At 42.4% G+C, this 15,454-nt stretch overlaps 1 long non-coding RNA gene across 1 annotated transcript; it reads right to left on the bottom strand.

Moving 5' to 3' along the window:
- Positions 1-12,498: 12,498 nt before the first annotated feature.
- Positions 12,499-14,768, bottom strand: LOC135176575 (uncharacterized). Its single transcript, XR_010302737.1, has 2 exons — positions 14,701-14,768; positions 12,499-13,103 (listed from the first exon to the last, which is right to left on the bottom strand). It is a non-coding gene; the product is annotated as an uncharacterized LOC135176575 (long non-coding RNA).
- Between the last annotated feature and the right edge of the window lie 686 nt (positions 14,769-15,454).

Here is a 15,454-nt window from a genome sequence, read left to right on the forward strand (position 1 = left end):
ATTAATATTGTTTATTCATTTTCAATATTCTGAACTCTGACCACCCCAACCACTGTTGTGTAACAACAATTAGGTTCTTCTGCAACAATCATGGAAACATTACATGAAGACATAATTAGATCTAGAAATAACTAGGGAAAAAAGCATAAACATTAGTTGAACTGGAAGAAAAGGTTCTTGTGGTCAGTAAGGTCAGGAACAGCCTTGGGGACAGTGATCATGACATGGTGGAGTTCAGTACTCTAAAGAGTAGAATCAGAGCAACCAGTAGAACTGCAACCCTGGAGTTCTGCAGAGCTAACTTTGTGCTCTTCAGGGACATGCTTGCAGCAATCCCATGGGCTAAGGCCCTGAAGCGGAAACGAGCCCAAGAAAGTTGGCTAATTTTTAAAGACCACTTCCTCCCAGCCCAAGCCAGATGTGCTCCCCTGAGTAAAAAATCAGGTAGCCATGCTAGGAGACCTGCATGGCTTAAGAAGGAGCTCCTGAAGGAAATCTCAGGGAAGAAGGAATCTTACAATTCATGGAAGAAGGGATTGGTCACTTGGGAGAACTACAGAGAAGTAGTCAGGGCTTATAATAAAGCAACAAAGAAGGCCAAAGCCCTCTTGGAACTGGCAAAGGAAGTAAAACAGATCAAGAAAGGGTTCTTCAAATCCATCAGTAGAAAAAAGCAGCAGAGGGAAGGTGTGGGGGCAGTGCTGAACGAGGAGGCAGCCTGAGAACTGAGGGTGCAGAGAAGGCAGAGCTGCTGAATGCCTTCTTTGCTTCAGGTTGAACTCTCCTATGGACTCCAGACCCTGGACGAAGGAGAGGAAGCCTGGAGGAGGGAGTGCTCCCCACTGGTCAGTGCAGACTGGGTTTGGGATCAGTTACACAAATTAAACATTCACAAGTGCATGGGCCCTGAGGAGATGCACCCAAGGGTGCTGAGAGAACTGCCTGATATTATTGCTCTGCCACTCTCCATCCTCTTTGCCAACTCGTGGCAGACAGGAGAGGTGCCTGAGGACTGGAGGAGAGCCAACGGCAAGAAAGAGGTTCCAGGGAACTACAGACCAGGCAGCCTCACTTCCATCCCTGGAAAAATGATGGAGCGGCTCCTGCTGGAGGGCATCTCAAGGCACTTGGAAGAGAAGAAGGTTATCAGGAGTAGTCAGCATGGATTTACCAAGGGGAAGTCATGCTTGACTAACCTGAGAGCATTTTGTGATGCCATAACTGAATGGGTAGATTCAGGGAGAGCAGTGGATGCAGTCTACCTTGACCTTAGCAAGGCCTTTGACGCTGTCTGCCATGGCATTTTAGTGAGCAAGCTGAGGCAGTGTGGGATGGAAGAGCAGACAGCGAGGGGGGTTAGGAACCGGTTGCAAGAGGGTTCAGAGGGTTGGTGATCAATGGTGCCAGGTCCCCCAAGGATCAGTGCTGGGGCCAGTCCTGTTCAACATCTCCATCAATGACATTGCTGAGGGCCCAGAGAGTCTGCTCAGCAAGTTTGCTGACAACACCAAGCTGGGAGGCTTGGCTGATCCAGCTGAAGGCTGTGCTGCCATCCAGAGAGACCTGGACAGACAGAGAGCTGGACACAGAGGAACCAGATGAAGTTCAACAGAGACAAGTGCAGAGTCCTGCATCTGGGGAGGAATAATGAACTCCACCAGTGCAGGCTGGGAGGTGATCTGCTGGAGAACAGCCCTGTGGAGAGGGACCTGGGGGTGCTGGTGGATAGCAAATTACCCATGGCACAGCAATGCTGGCTATGCAGGCCAATCACATGGAGGCATTTAGAGCCTGTTCCTGGTAAACTCGAGGCAGTGGAGTTTCCAGGCAGCTCAGGACACAATAAGGCAGTGAGCAACTGCAGCAGGCAGTAGCAAGCAGCAAGCAAGCATGAATACAATGGCAGAACACGTTCTGTTACCTGTTCATCTCTTTTTATCGATACAGCCCAAGACCAATGGGCCTTTGGACACAGAACAGTCAATCAAAACAGCAGTTAGCCAAGCTTGACCATATTAGGTGAAACCCCAGGCTTGCTCTACCCAAATCTGGGAGAAACATAGGCCTTGCATGAGGTAGGCACAAGCCAAATGCATGCACCTTGTTCACCACAGGATGTAAACAGGAGCAAAACAAGTCAGGGCAAGCCATGTTCTTTAGACTCAGTGGGGCTCTAGGTACTTTGTCCTCTTTCCTGCAGTTGCTTCTCCCCATAGCAGAAGGAGGGAGAGCAGAGAAACACATCTGGGCAAGCCAGGACACGTACAAGCCTGTTTTGGCCTATTTAGGCCTACCATGACAGTTCTGTCAAGGGAAAGATTCTCATCCATTTTGATGCATTTTGTCATTTCTTTTAATGAGTCTATGAGAGTCATTTATAAAGCTAAACAAGAAGAACAAAACTCCAGAAATGTGAAGTGACTGGCTAATTGCAACAGTAGTTTAAATTATGTTCCCAGGTATTTCTTGTTCTTTCCAAAATAGGCTGGATATCTATACTCTTTATTCATCCCCAAAGACCAATTCATTCTTGCAAATATATTGCACATTTAAATTGTAGCAAGGTCTAAATCATGCAGGCCTACTGTTACAACTTCCAGCGTTTCATTATTCCACTTAATGGTTTACACATTGTTTTTACACAAGTGCAATAGAATTTTATTACATGATGTAAAAAAAATATTAAAAAATCTGTGCCACATTTGCTTCCAAAAGGGATGAGAAGTGATGGAACATCAGACCTAAACTATTGAAGCGGGAAGATGCGTGTTTGGAGTACCAGCAACATACACACATCTGAACTAATCTGTTCCTCAAGATCCACAAAGACACTGGGCCAGCTCCATCTTTCTGTCATTGCAGTCAACTGGAATATTGACAGCACTTACTGAGCCAAGAGAATGCCCCAATTTAGGCCTTGTGGTTTCTGCACCAAAGCAGGTTTTGCGGGTGGGGATCGCGGCTGTGAGCAACTCATCTCAGAGCCAAAGTACTAAATGTGCAAGACCCTCAAAACATAGATGAGCTGAAGGTAAAGCCTTCAGTCCCTGACATAGCTTCCCTCTCCCCCTGGGGAACCTCAGTGAGCAGCATCTGGAAGTCAAGAACCTTGCCTGAGCGGTTTACTTCCTGATCTCCAGGATCATAGGTGCCACTGGCTTAGAGAGATGAAAACAACAAGTCCCACAGTGAGAGGAAAGCAATCTGATGGATTGTCCCCACAGAGTAGGTATTTGCCTGTGGCATTAGGAGCTTTACTAAGAATTTGAGAAAGTACATCCCAACCTGTACTTCTGGCTATAATACAAACGTTTCCTCTCCAGAAAAACATTTTTCCAAACACTGCCACAGAACACACCCAGGGTAGCAGCAGAACTGCATCTGCGCAGCCTCTTAGGGATCAGCCTGGCTCAAGTGCCCTCAGTTGCTCCTTTTCTGCCTGCCCTTACCTGCTGTGTCACATTACACAATATCAAACTGCCATCGTGTTCCGCTTTAGCAGTGACTATGTCTCACTGGTGGGCACGGTTACTGCTGGCTGAGTGGTTGTGGGGTTTGATTAATTAGTGTCTGTAAAGTGCTTTGAAATTCTTGCGTGAATGATGGTACAGAAACACTGACTGCTGCTGCTGCTGCTATACAGGCAGGTACATGATTAAAGATCTGATGTTCTGAGGTGTGGCTGGGCCTTACCTGCTCTTTGGGAAAGCATTCCGGTTTCCTTCTGATCCCCTCTGGCAAGCTAGCTGAGTCTTCCAAGCAAACCAAACCACGGCACTCTTTCTAGGGCAGGGAAAAAAGTAAAACGAAGATCAGATGAAGGGTATTTCTGAGAACTCATTACCTGTCTAGGATATTGCACCTCTAGGTGGTCTGATAAACTTCAAGGGCACCTTGGTGATTAAATCCATTATCAGACTAACTCCATTTTCTTCAATTTTAATCTTTTTTTTAATAATTAAGTAGAACTCTTTTGATTGCTTTCTCCTCTGGGTATTTCGCACAGACACCTGACTGCTTGTTAAAGCATCTTCCTAAAGCAACTTCATTCGTGATATCTTCTCCTAGGCTGGAGAGATCCACCTGTGTGTACCCTCCCCAACCCCAATCTTCCCTGCCCAAAGGGAAGCATTACACATTATATCCTTTCCCACCATTTCTGACAGTGAACTTGAGAGCTCAAACCTGCTCTGGGAATTCTAACTCCTCACAGGCGATTCATTCTTGACCAAAGCAGGAAGGTGCAGGTCCAAGCCCAGAACCAGACTTAAAAGGCCGAAGCTGAGCTCCACTGCTGCCCAGACATACTTGTCTACAAGGTTTTTCCAGTTTGATCCTCGCTGTCATACTTAGCTACAGCTATTACCACACTGTTGAGGCCCTTCAAGAGCATGCTGCTTTGAGGGCAAAGACCAGGATTCCTCTGACCAACACACAAGTGCTTTGTGCTATTTGAGAGGCCTTAAGGCATCCAAGGCATCTGCACGGGAACAACAAATATGACACGGGACCTGAAACAGACTGACGCTGCCCCAGGGTGACAAACGGGTGCCAGGCAGGCTACTGTGCAATAACTGAAACAACAGCAGATGCCAGTGATGAAGTCACTGACTTCTCCCTCTGCTGTTCTACTTCCCTGTTTTCTCTTGTTATGGAGGACACTCAAGAGGATCAGTCATACTGATCCTCTGCGTTGATCACAAGCTTTACATGCTTATTGTCTTGCTTAGGTTAGGCTAACAGCCTGTGACCCCCTGGTACTCTCCTCGACATTAGCCACAGCATGGCATCCTAACTGGCGTTTTCCTGCCTGTTCTCCTCATTCCACACCCTGCATGCAATACCAACATTGTCACAGCTACTTTCCATAATAACTTCGTTGTTATTTCCAGACATACATTTCTGCATATACAAACCTCTGGGGTTTAGGTCCTTTGCATTCACTTATTTTCCTAAGAACTAAGCCCCCAGGCTTTAGCAAACATGCTTACCTAGACCGCACAGCCAGTGTTTGAGTGTGTCTCCGTTCAGCCATTGGAAAACTTAGCATTCACGAGGTTCAAAATAACCAGGCCAAACAACCTTACTGTCTATTTAACAGTGCCATCAGTTTCTTAGCTGCCATCAAAGGCGATGCCATCTTCCCATTCTGTTCTGTATATTCCAGGATGTAAATCCTATGCACACATTTTTAAAAGCACAAAGTATCCAAATGCTTAAGTGAAGAGTATCAGCAGCCTCTCACTTGGTCCCTCTGAACAAGGACCACGCATCCAAATTTTGGCCTTCAGTTTTCTAATCATAGTTCTTGTCCGTGCACCTTCCAGAAATTGGATTAGTAATCTAATGTGACCATAAAGTTTCTTTCCTTAGAAATTAACAAGTCTCTTCTGACCTTTTCCCAGGGCTGGGCGAGGATTCCATGAGACATTTTAATTTTGTCAATTACTAAATGTTTTTGTACAGCTTGCACCGTTCCATGTACGCTTTCAACTGGGCATTCATGCCTGGCCTGTAGATATATTTAGTGGCTCATCTCAGACATGTTTCTATCCCCAGGTGTGAAATATGTTCTACTGCATGATCTCAGCTCTGAAATCTCCTGGGAACACTGTCTAAAACAAAATCTGTGTGGTTCTTTCACTTCCTAGCGTGGCCGGAGGTGGACACAGTCTCCTGTAGCACTTATTCCTTTTGCTTCCATTGACCGTGGACTGCAAATTGACACACTGCTTTGTTGAATGGTTTTGACTGGCTCCATTTGATGGAGCAGAGTCAGTAGTAACTTTTCACCTCATTGTTTCTACTCCCTGCTTATACCAGGATTCCACCAGTAAATACTACAATCTGCTAGTGCAGCTTGGACCTGATCTTAGAAGTCTTTTCCAACCTTAATCATTCTAGGATTCTATGCATTCACCCAAGCTGTTTCTACTCCCTTTTCCTGGGCACCCCAACATTGATGCTTTAGGGATTTCTGCTCTACTTTCCACTTTCTTCTCACAAGATTCTACATCATTTTCAGTACTCAGTAAAAGTCCAGTATGATAGATACACAGTTGGGCTTTCTTTCAATTTGCCTAGTGTTTTGTCTCCAGCACCCACAGAGAAAATCTGTCCCAGGTAAATATTATGATTGCCATTGCCTATTACTCAACATCTCTTTCTTGTAATTATGATGTTCTCAGCTACAACATCAGTGGCTAGAGACACAGTATTCAGTTAATATCAAATATTTTGGATTTGGAGTTGACACTGATAAGCATTTGTGCTCATCAACACCTGCTAGAAGGTATAGCAAAGGTTGTCAGGTAGCTGAAAAGCTCTTCCTCTTCAGCATGCCACAGTAATTGATTCCCTGATTTCCTTCTTAAGTCTTTAAACATCTCCACCATGACAGGACACATCCCCACCGAATTTCCTCCACATGAAAAGGACAGATGGGAGTGGACAGAATGAAGGTGTACACCTGGCTTGAGCCAGGTGATTACTCCTACTTTGCCAATTAAAATCACATTGTCATTTCTGCTAGTTTGACAATAAGCATCTACTTGACATTCGGCTCTTTGTCTCAGAGCAGATGTGCTCATTCTTACTTTCTAAACTGTCACCTTTCCTTCAATGCTGGCTTAGGTTAATAAGCTATACATTAAGCACTGCTTAAAAGCTGGCTTCACAGGATGATAACTGATGAGGGAATTGCTTTTAATTACTGTACAAGTGAGTAGATAAAAATCACAGTCTTAATAATCAGCTCCAGAAACTGACAGCAGCAAAGTCTCACATGTCAAATGTGGATTATTTTTTCTTTCAGCATTCAGCTACAGAAGGCAAATGTTAGTGGTTGGATCATCTTCTGTAAGCAAGCCAAAGTTATGTGTAACATTTTTGGATGCTAATAGGACACAGTTCTGGCAGAACACAAATATGGGTAACGCTAAAGATTAGAGCAAGCTTGGAAAGGAAAAAAGTGTTTCTTTTCTATCCAAACTTTTAGAAGAACAATTATATCACCTACATCTGCTGCTGGAACTTCTAAAATCCGAGGATAGAAAAGGCAAACAACTTACTTGTGCAGTTATCAAGAGTCAGAGAGCACATGAGGCTTCCCAGATTGCCTTCAAAACCAGCAGCATTTGGCCCATTACCATCCATACTAGGCTAATGTATTTTTAATAGTTCACCTCCTAAAGAGACAGTGCAGGCCATGAGATGCAAATTAGCCAACAAAAACTGAGTGAGTTTGTACTAGGAGAAATTTCAAGGGAGGATGAAACAAATTACAAGATTACAAAGTGAGTTTGGTGCTCTGGTGAGAGGAGAAAAATGTATTTGTGAAGCCCACTAAAACTTTCTCTCTTTTTTTGGTTTATTAGGTGTTTGGGAAAAAGTCTCAGTTGCAAAGTACGACATGTTCTTTTTCTGAAGACTCATCTACAGCACTGAGGCTCTGATAAATCAAGGGCTTTCTTTTTTAGCCAACTATGCAGGGTATGGGAAGCTGAGGCTTGTATTATGGCTTTGTGAAAACATTAGAAGTTGCTTGAATGCTGCCACGTGAGTTCCATTTTGAATGTATTTCAATGCAAGTTTTTACAATAGGAAAAATAAACACTTAGCAGCTCAGGAAACCAGGATCTAAAATACTGTAGACATGGATTTGTTTATTTGTTGCTTTCCTGCTATAGATTAGCCTGTCAGGATAGCTCCTTCGTGTAAATATTTAAGATCTACAACAAAACAATTCTGACAGAAAAGAGTCAAACTCTGAAAAGGAGAGAGGGAAAGGAAGATAGAGAGCTTTATTTATTTTGAAAAGACCCAAACACAGAGTTACAGCTCTCTTCGGATCTATCAAGAGTAGTCTTTGATGAAAAGGAGAAATATGTGACTGGAAAGGTGTTGCATGTAGTGAATTGCACTTAGCTCCTTAAACCCACATGTTCCATAGACTCAACGTGGCCATATTCCTTTTTGTTTTCTTTTTTATGGGACAATAACTTTAGCTCTCAAAATTCCACACAAAAACCTGAAACTGCAGGATTTGAGAACTATAGCAGTTCAGAATAGTAGCAGTCATCTGGAAGCCTGCCCCTTTCATGTGGGTAAAGTGTAACGTTACTTCACGCCGTTTGGCTGCGAACGTAAATTGCACCTTTTCTCAGTTGTTAGGACAGGAGAGAAAACCACATCATTCTAATGAGTCATAAATGTTTCACCATTTTTTTCTCCATTTAATTCATATGGTGCCAACACCTGTGAAAACAATCAGCATCATAGCTGTGTGTTCTACTTAAACTTGCTCCAGGGTATGTTTGAGTACAAGCTTTTATATCTCCTTTCTCTGCATTATTAACAAGACGATGCCCTGAATAATTCTGTAATTGAAGTACGCTCATTTCATTCCTAGCTATTTTACTGAGACCAGAAGAGATGCTCAAAGACTACGACAGTCTTAAAACAGGCAGAGACACACATGTACACACCCATTCTTGATTCTTACTGTAGCAAACTATCTGTAACAAGATCTTCACATTATTTTTTATATGCTTTGGCAGTTTTGCACTTTGAATTACAAATCTCAACTGTTAGCACAAGGAGCCACACTACAAAGATTTTTCCCAGAAGGCTTTGCAACCATTGCTCTAAGGTGAGTTCATATCATGAGGGCAGCATCTGCACTGAACTGAATTTTATGCTGTTGCTGAAGGAAAACACATCTTGTTTTCCAAGCCAGAGAGCAGTGTTTGGAAGTCTAGGTCTGGAGTCACTAGATGGAGCCAGAGAGGAATACCCACTGGTAACACTGCAGTCTTCCTTTAGCTATGGCTAGGCAGTGGATTGGTTATGGCAATCTACAGCAGAAGCAGATCAGCTAAAGGGTAGGGTTATCAGGAACACTGGAAGAGAGATTAGCAAACATACTTTGCTGCCTGAGGAGATGGCGTAATGACCACCTAAATCCTCTGGTGGCCTCTGTCCTCCTTAGGAACCCTTAGTACCTCCACCTGTCTTACATGTAGCCCTAAATGACTTCCAGTAGGACAATTTGCATTTTTTTCCCCTATTTTAAAATACAATGAAAGAAGATACTGAGCTGCTTTCAATTGTGGGCTCAGACATCTTCTTAAAAACTCCCCAATTAACCCCTACAACTAAGTATGGATGAGTATAGTGTATTAACCTAGAAGATGTAGACACCATGATGTTCTCAAAGTGACCCTTACACAAAATGAGTCCATAACATTCCAGTGCTAAGCTGCATATTGCAATCTGTGATCAGGAAACAAGTCAAAGCTTGGCTGATAAACACTTTGAGCAAAATTTCCAATTGTGATTCATTACAATAGTTTCAATAGTAATCCAGAGCACGTACTCAAACACTGTCACACACAGCTGACCAACTGAAGTCAGCCAAGCTAGTTAATGTAAACCTTCCAAACTGCAGCCTTCCCTCCGCACTGGTCCCACCTGCATACCTGAGGACAACGAGTGCTGAGCTGACCGTTGTAATGGTTTAACTCAAAGGCTAACCTGCTCGCTCTCCCAACACAGAAGTGGGGGAAGACTAACACACAACACCTTGGAATTGAGACAAAAAAATCCCCAAAACACAGACACACACACAAAGAACCTCTACAACAACAACAAAAAGTGAGATAAGAATAGACTTACTGAGCAAAATCAGGTAAATGTAGTGCACAATTACCTTAGCCTGTCTGCAGAAAAAACACAGTGCAAAGCAGCAGCAAGCAGAAGCGAGCAAGCCAAAGGCCCAAGCCAGAAAACTACTCTCCCATCCCTCCTTGTCCTGCTACCATCCCAGCAGAAAAGAGCCAACACCCAAGAGCCCAGAAGCAGCCACCAGAACAGGAAGCCTCCCATGTGAACATGAAGCTCCATAATACTTTGCTCCAGCCAGTACTTTCATTGTTGAAGCTGGCATGACTGCAGCATGGTATGAATAACAAGAAGAGATTCAACTGAATCCATGACACCATTCACTTTCATGTCTGCAGAATTTCAACACTGAATGTGAGATGATTAAAAATAAGTGGTCCAGTAGTAATTTCTAATGTTGTTATTCCAGTATTCTGTACATTTGTACATGCTGTGTAACATTACAAAACAAAGCAAAAGTTCTACTTTCAGTTTCTTAACAATTAAGAATCTGTCTGGCATTATCCATCAAACTACCTCACAGGCAGTTTCCACAGAAGACACCAACCAGCACAAACCAGAGGATGAAGTTCCCGTTTTCTTTGCTTCTGTTCAGTCTTCCTCTTAAGAGATGTGGGACTTCAGGAAAGTGAGAGGGAAGCACGGAAACCAGCTCTACTCATGGAACACCTACACATACATCTATTTATAAAGCTGTGCACCAGACCCAGTGTCATTCAGTGCCACAACATACAGCAATGCGATTAGATGACACTGAATCTCAGCCAACTCTATCCCTATGTATTACAAGGCCCTTCATGTGCTGAGAGCAAAACCCCAACCGATTCTTGCAATTTCACCCCTTTCTGAGCTCCTTCTTGGTCTACTGGATTTTGCTTTGAGAGCTTAAAAGAAAGTCCTTGTGATTTAGACAGAAACTATCTTCGCCTGTATAGGAAAGAGGTTGTCCTTGAAGAATCCATTCCAAAGGCCACTCAGCATGGCAGAGATGTACTTGCTTTACATTGTTTAACTCTCAGTAGTTTACACAGCTGAAGGTCTAATTTGAATTGCTGCTAGGAAGTTTGGAAAATATGAAAGGAATATATTTCAAAATTCCACTAAAATTGTTCTTTGTGTTCTTGAAGACATCTGGACTTCCTGATCAATAAAATAACCATGACATGCAGTAGACTTCATTGTGGCATAAATGCATTCTTAACTTTAAAGTGGAACAAGAAGGAAATACTTATACTGGCTACAAATTAAATGTAATTAATTAATTGAAGTACAAAATCTCTCTCAGACTAGGATGTCCTGAAGCAAAGAACAGCAGAAAATGAGCTTCACCTTTCTTTCTCAACAAAATGAAAACAAATAAGTTTTCCCAATTCCTGTTATTGAAATGCTTAACTGACAATCAGACTTTTTCTTATGAGAATAGTCATTTTCCCCACTGTATACTGCAAATCTTTCTTAGGGTCAGTTCCTCCACTGTGATGGCAGCTTCTGTGCTAGGAACTTTAGGAGGACAGTCTTGAAATGTTATTATTGAGAACTTACTGTGTACTTCATATTTGATGTAGGTGCAGCCTGCCTCCTAATGGAAGTCACATGTGTTTTTCTCCCAGGTATACTCTAGTAAGTAATGACCCATCATCAGGAAGTGACTGATGACAATTGATCATATGGCCATCTACAGCATCAAGAAATCAGAGTAATCTCTCAAGAGAATAACCAGAGAACAATTTTCCCAGGTCACTACTAGCAAAGAAGCTTGCTGAAGGAGAAAACAGACTCAGTCTTCACCCTGCATTTTCTTCTCTCTCCTGGGTTTCATTTTGTTCACAAGGTGTACACTTGTTTTTAGAAAATTTTATGAGGCAGACTGAAATGTTAAGGGGATTAAGGAATGGGAGACAGTCTGTCACCACCATGTCTTCAGTTCAAATCCAGTTTAGGTTAGTAATGATCAAGAAGAATTTACCGATGCTGTTCAGTGTCTACGCAAAATGGATTGGTGGTTCTGGCTCACTTCCTAGTGATAAATGTGCATGCCACAACTGGCAACTCCGTTGCCACTCTCAGCAGGCAGAGCCAAGGATTAAATGAAGCATGAGAAGTAAAGTTACCTTCCCTCCACTACAGTCCAGAGTGGAGACAACATTGGCAGGAGCAGCCTTTTCTGCTGCTGCCTGAGCACGCATGTGCCATATTTGAGCACAAAGACGTAAGTATCATGGGCAGTCAAACTAACACCTTTTTGAGGAACTGAATTTGCTGCATTTCTTTATAAGAAACAGATTTAAAAAATTAGAGTTCAGACACTGTCCTATATGGGGCAGATCAGTGACTCAGTCTGGGCCATGTCCTTCTTTATGCTAAAGAGCAGATTAACCTGACATTATAAAGAGTTTGAAACTTAACATAAACGCAGTGGATTCCCACTACAGAAGGCTTCTTTGTCCTGGCAGGGACATGGCCCTAGGACATTAAAAAACAATCAGGACCTTTTTCTACCCAGCAACCTTATGACAGATGATTTCTTAGTCTAGGAGGCTTTGTTTGACACCAGAGGCCACTGCACCAGGAAGTTTGCTTTTCCTTGTACCATAGAGTAATTCCAATTAAACGAATACAGTTAACCACCCACACAGAGCAGAATCAAAGGGAGAACTTGCCCCATCCTTTACCCAGTGAACACTGGAAAGGAAAAGCAGCTAGCACAAATGATAAAGTGCCCCCACACTGCTGTTCTGAGGGTATTAGCACCATCGACAGGAAGGGCACCAAATATCCTTGCACACAGTTACTGCGAGAAAAGAATGCAACCTAAGCTTTTAGCTTTGAAGTGATTTTACATTAAACAGCACTGAATGAAAAATGCATTAAATTTGTTCTAAAAATAGCACAATGGGTCAAGAGAATAATGATCTTAGTCTACACAGCTAAGTGAATTTACAGTGATTCCACCTTCTGTACTGCATAGGGTATTCACTGTGGACCTGAACATTTCCATGGGTTGGAACATTCTACCCATATTTTAGTAGCACTGTAAACATAATTATTATAGCATCTTCACGCTGAAAGTGATTGATAGGTTTTGTTACATGCTTGTCAAGATGCTCGTGTTCACTGTATTCAGCCATCATACCAACCCAGAGACTGATGACTCTGTTAGCCTATTAATAAAACTCTATTACAGTACATTGATGCTACTTCTCTCAAACAATATTAATGCAAGCCCTGTGGCAAGAGGCATATTTTTAACTTGCAACAATAGAGTCAGGCCTATTGCATTAGTTATTAACCCTTTTACATTTTATTCAGCCTGTCCCTTCTTAGCCATAAAGAACAAATTCTTCTCACGTTCTTCTCCATTGTTTAAACCAATGTAGTTCACCCAGACCAAGATTTCAAAAGCAACTGGTGATTTTCAGCACCTATACCCGATATGAAATTGAGACAATATGTAGTGCAGGTGACTTTATGAAACGTTGAGCAGCTACCTTTCCAAAATAAAAGAATCACAAGGTGACAACTCAGAAATTGAAGAACTTAAAACCAATCACTGCTTGTGAAGATCTTGTCTGTCAGAGCTCCACTGGCAGCAGGCAGTGGATGAAAGAAACTTCTCCAAATAATGTGAGAGCAAAGCAAAACAATAAAAAAACCCTCACAACCTTGAACATTCTCAAAGCCCTGAATTGTTTTGTTTTTCCAAACAAATGGAACAAGCAGGACAATGCTTTCTTTCTACAAAACCTCCTCGAGGATGAACTTGTTGCCTTTTGTCACTGCAGCTTTGGCTTGATTCGAAGATACTCGAACTGAAATGCATTGATACTGCTTAAAGAGCCAAATTACTAAACACTAAGATATTTTCTGTACTTCAAGATACTGGGGTGGGGTGAGGGGAAGATTGGAAGCAGGTGAGGTAGAAAAATGTTCAGTCTGCAGGTGAGGAGAACAACAAAGATTAAAGCTACCGATCTCTCAATACCAACCAGCTTGCTAGAAAACAATAGATCTTCTAACTCTCTCGAACAAAACGCTTGCGAAGTGTTTAAGCACAGGAGTGCTATCTCTTACTTTTCTCTGCTGAAGATACTTATTTGCAGCAGTTCAGCATTTGCTTAATTGCTTCACTGTGTGTCAATAACCACACAAAAACCTGCAAGGTTTTAGTAGAAAATAAGCCAGAAGGTTTTTATGGGAAATAACATGGCTGCTGCTTCTTGCAAAATACCTAGGTGCAGCAACCGCAGTCTGAATTGCCATGCTTGGATCCTCAGCCTGCACAAATTACAGGCACTCCACTGACTCTAGCTGAGTCTCAGGACTCCAGACAGTGCTGTTAGTCCTAACAGCTCTCAAAGGCCGGGGACTTGGAGCTCAGTCAGAGAGGCTGTGCTGGATTTAGCAGTAATGGCTTAAGAGGTTAACTCTCCCAGCTGTCTGCAGTGGTCCTCCACAAGAAGCTGAAACAGAGCCATCGAAAAGCAACACGGTCCAGCCCTCAACTACACAGCTCAGAGCCAGTACATTAATTTTAACTGCCAACAGTCTGCAAACTAGGACAGTTGATGAACTGGCACTCGCTTGCAGCTGCTGCCTCCACTAGTAAGGTGGAAGACTATGGCAAAGTGGTAGGTTACACCTTGGGTAACCTCTTCCTCCACCTCAACACAAATAGTAGTATTTGTTTCCCAGAGCCCTAATCTGCTCAGAGTGGAATGATACTTTGAAAGAAGAAATTCCATTTAACTTCAGTTGCAGGCAAATGGAGAGAAAGGCTTTTCTACATTTGATGAGGCAGTGAATGGGAGAGAAGTAGTGTATATACAGTATCCCTTTAACTTTAATTCACATTGCGCCCTCTCAGTGAATAAATCTTGTTAAACCTTATCCTCTTGGAGACCATCTGGATGAAAACTATTCAGGAAACGTCACCATTGGTACAAGAACTTAAATCTCACCATAAATCTCAGGATGTCAAAGCTAAGCATGCATGCCTTAAACTCTGCAGCTGTGACTCACCCAGAGTTGCAGACATGTGTGTGCAAACGGTGCCTTCCAGGAAACACATTGCTCCATTTCAGTAACTTTTAAAAGCAAATGAAAGAAAACTCAGGGATTTTCTCATTTTCATACAGCTTTGACCCTTTTTTGTTTTTTTTTTAAAACATGCAAAGGAAAAAATATGCTTTAATAAAAACTACATCAAATTGATTACCCTCATAGAACTCTACTGGCTCAAAAGATCTCCACCATTGTCCTTATCTTTCTGTGATTATTTCTCCCTGCTTTCCAAAGTACATGTGTTAACGTGGCAAGCTATGCTCAAAATCAGAAATCATTACTTTGGTCTGTAATCTGATTGCCTGTATAGTTAGACACCTGCCTTCCTGGCAAAATTCTTTATGAACAGGATATGAGCAGGTTGGCCTTTTAAATGTCAGACACAGTCAAACCAGCTCTGATCTAAACTCAGCGAGAACACTGTTCTTACCCCCCAGCAAATATTCTCCCCTCTATCTACCCCAAACCTAGTACAATTAGTTTTACAGAAAAAATAATTCATATTTAATGCACTGATTTAAAAGTATGGCAAAACATATTGCAAAACCTACAAGACAATCCACTCAACATAGGTAAAAATAGGAAAGTAGTCTAGGCTCAGTGCTTTGACCAAAGTGTATTTGGAGATGAGTGCAAGCTTGGTGAAACAAAAGGCTCTGCAAGTTTCATAGGTAAATCCCAAGCAGAGCATTTAATTTTCATTTAAGGAAGG

This window comes from Pogoniulus pusillus, chromosome 6 (assembly GCF_015220805.1).
Source record: "Pogoniulus pusillus isolate bPogPus1 chromosome 6, bPogPus1.pri, whole genome shotgun sequence".
NCBI classification, from domain to species: domain Eukaryota; kingdom Metazoa; phylum Chordata; class Aves; order Piciformes; family Lybiidae; genus Pogoniulus; species Pogoniulus pusillus.